At 34.0% G+C, this 7,838-nt stretch overlaps 1 long non-coding RNA gene across 2 annotated transcripts in view; it reads left to right on the top strand.

The window, feature by feature from the left end:
- The first annotated feature begins 350 nt into the window (after positions 1-350).
- The window catches only part of LOC102012991, a 37,394-nt gene continuing 29,906 nt past the window's right edge, over positions 351-7,838 (top strand). For both annotated transcript variants that reach the window (XR_261439.2, XR_261438.1), the window contains exon 1: positions 351-427. This is a non-coding gene — a long non-coding RNA (uncharacterized LOC102012991). The remainder of the gene's footprint in view (positions 428-7,838) is intronic.

Here is a 7,838-nt window from a genome sequence, read left to right as displayed (position 1 = left end):
TTTCTACTATGCTGGGCACTGAACCCAAGACCTTACCACTGAGCTTTGTTAGTAGCACATTTTAACTTTTTATTTTGAAACAGGGCCTCACCAAGTCACTAAATTGCCCAGGCTGGGTTTGAATATTAAATTCTCTGACTCAGCCTCTCAAAGACCTGGTATAACAGATTCTCACTGACACTCCCAATTTAAGGTATATCTATTTTAAAAAGCAAAGATCATCTGTTTCAAAAAGATAAGAGTTTGCCCAGAATTGACGGTCAGAGACCAGGCAAACTACTGAAGATTTTTAGGTCAGGAAAAACATTCTGACATCACAATGGTGGACACATGATATTACACATTTGTACAAACTTCTACACTACTCAGCAACCAAGAGTGAGCCCTAATATACTCTGTAGACTTTCAGGGATATTGATGTGTCAATGTAAGTCTGTAAATTATGCCACTGTATCACTCTGGTGGGGGATATATTAGCGGTAGATAGAAGCTGTGAATGTCGGAGGACAGGTGACAAGTAGGTTATCTTCCTACCTTCTTTCAATTTTTCTGTGAACTTAAAACTGCTCTAAAAAAAAGTCTTAGAAAAAATAATCGCCAACATCAAGATCACTAATATTATGAACCATTAAATTAATCGCATTTCCTCAATGAGGGGCTTCAGTAAACCAGATCATAGCTAAAAATATCAGACCACAAGATCAAAGTTTCATATATTTTTATTTCAATTTGTTTTCAAGTTTGCATTCCCATGAAAACTGAAAATAAGTGATTATAGATAGTGTAGGAAGGACAACAAGATACATAAGAAATACAGCTAAAATAGCAAACAAAACAATCCACTTGAAAATGAACAAAAGTCCTTGAATAGGCATTTCCTAGAAGATGAGACACAAATGAAAAACAGGTATATAAAAAGATGCTCAACATCACTAATCATCAGGGAAATGCAAATTAAAATGACAATAAGATAAAGCCTTACTTCAGTAAGAAAGGCTACTATCATAAAGACAAAAGATAACTAGTGTTGGCAAGGATGGGAAGGAAAGGATATTTTCAAACATTACTGGTAGGAATGTAAACTGGTATAGCTATTATGAAAAACAGTATAGAGGCGCTTTAAAAACCTAAACATAGGACTATGATCCAGCAGTTCAGAGGTATGTGCTGTCTCATGTTAATTGCAGGATTATTCAGAAAACAAAGATGAGGAATCAACCTAAGTGTTCATCAATGGATAATGAATAAAATGTAGTTTATGTACACAAGAGAATACCATTCATCCTTAAGAAGGAAGGAAATCTTATTTGTGACAACATGCATCTTTTGCTAAATGAAACAACATGATGTAGAAGAATAAATACTGTATAATTTTACTTATATGTAGAATCTAAAAATTTATGGAAATATTGTTTTCCTGAAAATTTCTAAGAGTAGATTTTAAACATTTTTGCTTCACAAAAAATATTTAAAGGCCAGGCGTGGTGGTGCACACCTATAATCCCAGCACTCGGGAGGCTGAGGCAGGTGGATCTTTGTGAGTTCGAGACCAGCCTGGGCTACAAAGTGAGTTCAAGGCTAGCCCGAACTACATAGTGAGACCCTGTCTCAAAAAAAAAAAAAAAAAAAAAAGTATTTAAGGTTGTGAATATGTTATCTAGATTGACTTAACCACTATAAAATATATACATGTATCAAACATTATACTGTATAGTATAAATGATTTTTAAATGTTATGTTTAACTTCCACATACTTGTGAATTTTCCATTTCCTCTTCTATTTATTTCTAGTTTTTTTTAAAAAAACATACTTGGTATGATTTCAGAGTTCTTAAATTTATTGACACTTGTTTTGTGACTTAATGCTAACTCTCCTTAAGAACATCCCATCTGCACTTGAGAAATTGTGCATTCTGCCATTGTCAGGTAGAATGATCTGTGAATGTGTTCAGTCTATTTGGTTTATAGAATTATTGAAACTTTTTTATTGAACTGTCTAGCTGCTGTCACTAATATTGAAAGGATAGTACTGAAATTTTCTTTGATTATTATACTACTAATTCTCCTATCAGTTCTGCTGTTTGCTTCCTATACTTGGATATGCTGATATTGAGTACATGTTCATGTTAAATGTTATCTTTTTCAGAAATTGATCCTTTTTTCACCACAAAATGTATATGTTGTGAGTTTTTTACATGAAGACTACTTAGTCTGATGTAAGTATATTCACACACACTCCTGTTCTTTGGTTACCACAGCATGGAATATCTTTTCTATCCCTTTATCTTCAGCATAGATGTGTCCTAAACTTTAAAGTGTGTCTTTTATAATAACCAGCAGTTGGATCTTGTCCTTTTATGCAGATAAGCACCAATACATTTGTAATGGAGGACCTCATCACCTTACTGTCACAAATAGATTATCAACTAAGCAAAAAAAAAAAAAATCAATTAAGAAATATGAGCTGACCCAAACCTTTGAACAAATGGGCTTAGTAGATATCTACAGTGTTCCACCCCACAACAACAAAGCTAAAGGTTCTATTTGGCCCAGATATTCCCCTTCCTGCTATATTCTGAAAGAATTAAAAGTATCATTCCATTATAAATATGTACACACTCATGTTTATAGCAACACAATTTATATTAACTAAATCTTGAAAATAGCCCAGATGCACATCAACAGATAAGTGGATAAAGAACATATGGTTTTTATACAATGGAGTACTACTTTGACATAAAGAGGGATAAACTTGAAACATTTTTAGGTAAATGGATATACCTCAAGACCAATCTTTTCAGTAAAATATATTGGACACATATGTTTAAATATCACATTGTTTCTCTTATGTGAGAAACCAAAAGTGTAAATAAGGGACAAAATGGAAGTAGGTATTGGGAAGTAGGAATAAAATGTTTAAATTAGAAAGAGAACAAGGGAGAGGGGACAGGCAAGGGAAGAAAGGGAAAAAGAAAAATAGATAACAGGAGGAAAAATGGGAACAAAGCTTTTTAATATAAGGAGTACAAGAAAGGTTAAAGGGAGGGGAGGAGATGAGGAAAACAGAAGTAAAATATATAATGTATGGATACAAATTCCCTATGACAAATGCAATCATTATGCATAACAAAAATGTACCAAGAAATCTTTTTAAGAAAAGAATGCAAAGAAACTGGCTCAGAACCTTAGGTAACACAAGCCAAACTAAAGTTTTTATCAAATGCTGCTAAATTCAGGAACAGCTAGGACTGCCTCCTACAGTGCTAAGTTTTTAAAGCAAAATCAGTATGATAATGACACACACATTTAAATTGAAAATATTCAACTAGAACTGAAAACTTGAAAATGTGTCCATTGTCTTTGGTCCAATTTCTACCGTACACCCCCATCACACAATCTCAGACTAGAGAGCGCATCTCATGCTCCCTCCACTGGAAGTTCATCGATGTAAAGCTTCCAGCAACAACACATACTTTATTTCTCTTTTGCTTCTCCTATTAAATACACAGTGTGAGTCCTTGTAAACACCATAGTAAAGTCCAGCAACAAATGAGTACTGTGGTCAAATACAGCCACAATATTCACAGAGAAAACTGTTTCCTAACCTACAACTATTCCTGAAATGTGAAGCCAGAGAAGTAATTTCTCAGAAAATAAAATATATATCAAGGAAATGAAGAACTTTTTAAATAGCCCTTCAGGTATTTAAAAAATAAAAGTATTTGATAACATTGGCAGAAGTTGTAGAGTCCTACATACATAAAATGCACACTTATTTTGACAAAGGTAGAAATGTGGATTAAATCTTGGTTAAAACATCAAGGATATAAAGGAGTCCTTGGTTGAGGATGCTGAGGGCAAAGTTTCTTGGAAGCCATAGTGTGCACACTTGTCTGGAGGCAGAACAGTTTGATATACTTTAGGGAAGAGTTATAAAATGTAAAGGAAGAACACTAAAAGATGAAGCTATGAAGAAAGATGGGTCTGGTTCTGATAGACCATGTAGGATATGGTAATAAAATCTGAATTTTACTCTAGGGGAAATACTAAGCTATTAAAAAATTGTAAGCAAGAAAATGATTTGATCTGGTAAATATGTCAAATGGATCATCCAAGTGCTATGTGGAGTATGGCATATGGGGTCTGGGGAGGGGGTAGAAATAGAACACTATCATAGACATCAGGCAGAAAGTAACAATGGCTTAGACTATGGAAGGAGGAGCACAGGCTGTGTGAGAGGGAAGGTTGTGACTGCTTCTCAAGACCAACTGGTGGAGTAGATGAAGCAAAAAGACTTCTTTTTTTTTTGTTTTGTTTTGGTTTTTTTCTGGTATCGGCAATTGAACTCACGACATTGCACTTCCCAGGCAGGCGCTGTGCTGCTGAGCTAAGTCCCCAGCCCCTAAGACTTCTGATGTAGGCAGGAAAACAGTGTGCCAGCAGAATAAGTGTGGATGTCTACAGTAGTGGACTAAAGTTTGCAAGATAATTTATTACAGAGTTCGATTTAGAATTCTGAACTTACTTTTTTTTAAAAAAACCACACAAGTTAGAGAACATTTGAGTTAGCACGAATGTGTATGGAAATGATTTTCAGTCATGTCCATGCTTAATAGAATCAGAGAGTGACACAACTGTTTAAACAAATAGTTGTCAGGATTTGACTATGTAATAGAAGCAAAGGATTTAGAATACAGAAAGCAGTCCAGTGGTATGATTCCTTCAAAAGAATTCATCCCTTCTTGGTCCTTCATTTACTAAAATATGTTTACCAACAAACCAGTGGTCTCCATGTGATGGTGAAAGTGTGAAAATGCTGTCATGTGAAGAATGGTTCATGCTCTTCATTTAGCATAATAGAAGATTAAAGAGCAATGCAATAGCATCTATAAAGTGCTGATTTGACAAGAGGATAAAAATGTGTTCTACAGGAAATATAAGGTAGATGAGAACTTAAAAATACAATAAAATATAATAAAAATAACTTGTCCATAAAAATATTTTCTAACAAGTGTCCCAAACCCAATTTGTTTAGTGAGGTGATAGTATCTTATATCACTAGAAGAATTCCTACATACCCTATATCTGGATGGGACAAAGCAGTCCTTTGTCCAATCTAATGCTAATATAACAAGATTTCATGTCCCCTAAATAAGAACATCTAGTTGGAGTTAAGGAAGAAAACTCCTGAGTCATGATATATGCAAATGAAATGAAAAAGACAAAGGTAATTAATGGTATAACCATTTCATACAGGAAATTTGGCATTTGAGTAAAAATAAAAAGTCATTAAAGGATGAAACATAAAGGTAAATGTGAGGTTTCTATAGTATGCCTTATGAGGATCAATAATTTCAAACACAGAAATTAATCACACACACACACACACACACACATACACACAATGATATCAACAATATGTATAGGACTGAATGACATAAATTTAGAACCCAGGGGTTTGCTGATTGTTACTTGACTGCAGAAATGTAAGTTAAAGAGTCTAATATATAGACAGTGGTCAGTTTTTGCCAGAGTTTAGTATTATGTGTCAACTTGGCTAGGCTATGGTATTCAGTTATTTAACAAAATCTAATTCAAGTGTTGCTACAAAGGAATTTTGTAGATGTGATTAACATCTATAGTCAGTCAACTTTAAGGAAAAAAGATCATCCTCAGTACTGTGGATGGCCTTGCCTAGTCAGTTTAAGGACTTACAAGCAAAACCTGACATCTTGAAGAAGAAATTCAGGCTCAAGAAGAAATCAAATCTGCTTGAGTTTCCACTCTGCTAGCCCCTCCTACAGATTTCAAACTTGCTTACCTCCCACAAGTGCCTGAGCCAGTTCCTTAAAATAATGTTCTTTAGATATAGATGTTGATAGATCCCATTAACTTTATTTCTCTGAAAATTCTAACTTTAAAAATACAGTGATATTTTAAAGTTGGAGACTAGAGCACTGGTAATGTCATAACTATAATGGATAAATTAGAGGACATGTCTGTTAGGAAATAAGGCAAGTTTATGTTTGGGTTTGATTTTTATCTTACTCTTCTATTGATGTAGTTTATTATTAAATTAACATGATGTGTAAAGAGTGGTAAAATAAAGAAAACAGACATACTGAACACTGACACAACTATATCTTCTTTGCTGGTTTTTTACATACTGTATATTCAAATGAGTATATACAGTATAGCTGTGTTAACCCAACAATACTATATTATAAGCATTTATGAGTTATCACAAAGCTTTCCTATCCACTATTTAATAAATGGCTAACATTCTATTCATTAAACACATAAAAACATATTTAATTAATCCATTGTGGAGTGTGTAGGTGTCTCATGATCTGTGAATTAACAGAGAAGCTATTATCATGCATATGGTTTTTCAACGTTTGGAATCAACTCTTCTGAGCAAAAAAATCATAGAAATACAATTTTAGAATTACAAAAATAATCCATGATTATACACTAGTGCACTCATATTGCTCTACAATGCATTGAAATATGTCCACACAAGTTAGTAAATTGCCACTGTCCATTGCCCCTTCTGTAATCCTTTCATTATCATTGACTTCCCCTTTGGAACCATCTTAATACTTCTATGATCTCAAAGAAAGGGGTTAATATCTGACTGCATAAAGGGACTCTGGGACATTCTTGAACCTTGTGACCAGGATCCTGATTGGTCAGTAGCCACCCTTTACCTGGTATTAAATATTTTGACTTCCCAGAGCCAAAGGCACTTATGTAACTTATTCTGTGTGTCTATTAGCTCAGTTTTAAAGAACAAATCATTTAACTTATATTCGTGTACTCGGATTGGGCCAAACTTATTCAACATCATTTTATCTAATTCATCCTATTTAACTATGCTAACGTCCTCTGAAACTAAAAATGCATCTAGAAGTTGCTAGCTATATCCTCACTTTACCTTACTTCTCCATCACACTCCAAATTACTGACTCCTTTTCCTTCCTGATAGGCTGTAACTGACAAGATCACTTTCTTCTTTGCTACCTCACTCCTCAACTCCACTTCAGTGAATCTTAACCCCTTTAGGCAATTTACCTTTCTTCTCCCTTGTGTAGGGAAAGAAGATGTATAAATACTTTTTGAGTTGTTGATGATGCCCAACCTGTATTTTTACTTCTATTCTAAAGTCACTAGGGCTGTGGAAGAACATAAAAATAGTACTGTCAGGACGATTAAGAGATTAGACACTCTGAACTCAGTGAGCCAGCAAGTTTTCTCTCTCTGGAGTGAATACTTGAGGGTGCTTACTCTTCATAAAATAAGAAATAATCATTCTTTGTACTTAGTGGAAAAAAAAATTATACAGGGAATTTATGCTGAATGTTTTTTCAAATTCTATTTCCTCCAAAAAAAAAATCAACCAGAAAAGATTATGGCATAGTATACTCATCACTACTTATGCAACTATTGCAACATACACTCTAAATTTAGTGTGCGTCCAAGTCAGTTCTGGAGTTCTTCTCAAGCATCTCCCATCATTTTGGCTGTGCCAATTCATTTTTACATTCACTCCTAAAGCAACAGTGACTGTGATAGAATTAATTAGATCATTATAAAAACAAGTGGACTCTGTGCAAAATGATTGAGGATTTAATCCTCAAAGATACATGGAAGAAATTTGAGATGTTCTGAGAAGAATATCCTATGGGTAATTGTCATATTAAAACCCAGTAAATGAAAATTCAGAAATTGTCTTAAGGTATGCTTAACTTTGAGGTAGAATTTGTGTTTCTAAATGAAATTATAATCAACTAACAAATATTGCCATCTCATCTGAAACTCTTTAAGCATTTTTTTTT

This window comes from Chinchilla lanigera, unplaced genomic scaffold (assembly GCF_000276665.1).
Source record: "Chinchilla lanigera isolate Chin_1 unplaced genomic scaffold, ChiLan1.0 scaffold00030, whole genome shotgun sequence".
In the NCBI taxonomy this organism is placed as follows: domain Eukaryota; kingdom Metazoa; phylum Chordata; class Mammalia; order Rodentia; family Chinchillidae; genus Chinchilla; species Chinchilla lanigera.
This window is presented reverse-complemented; position numbering and strand designations above follow the sequence as displayed.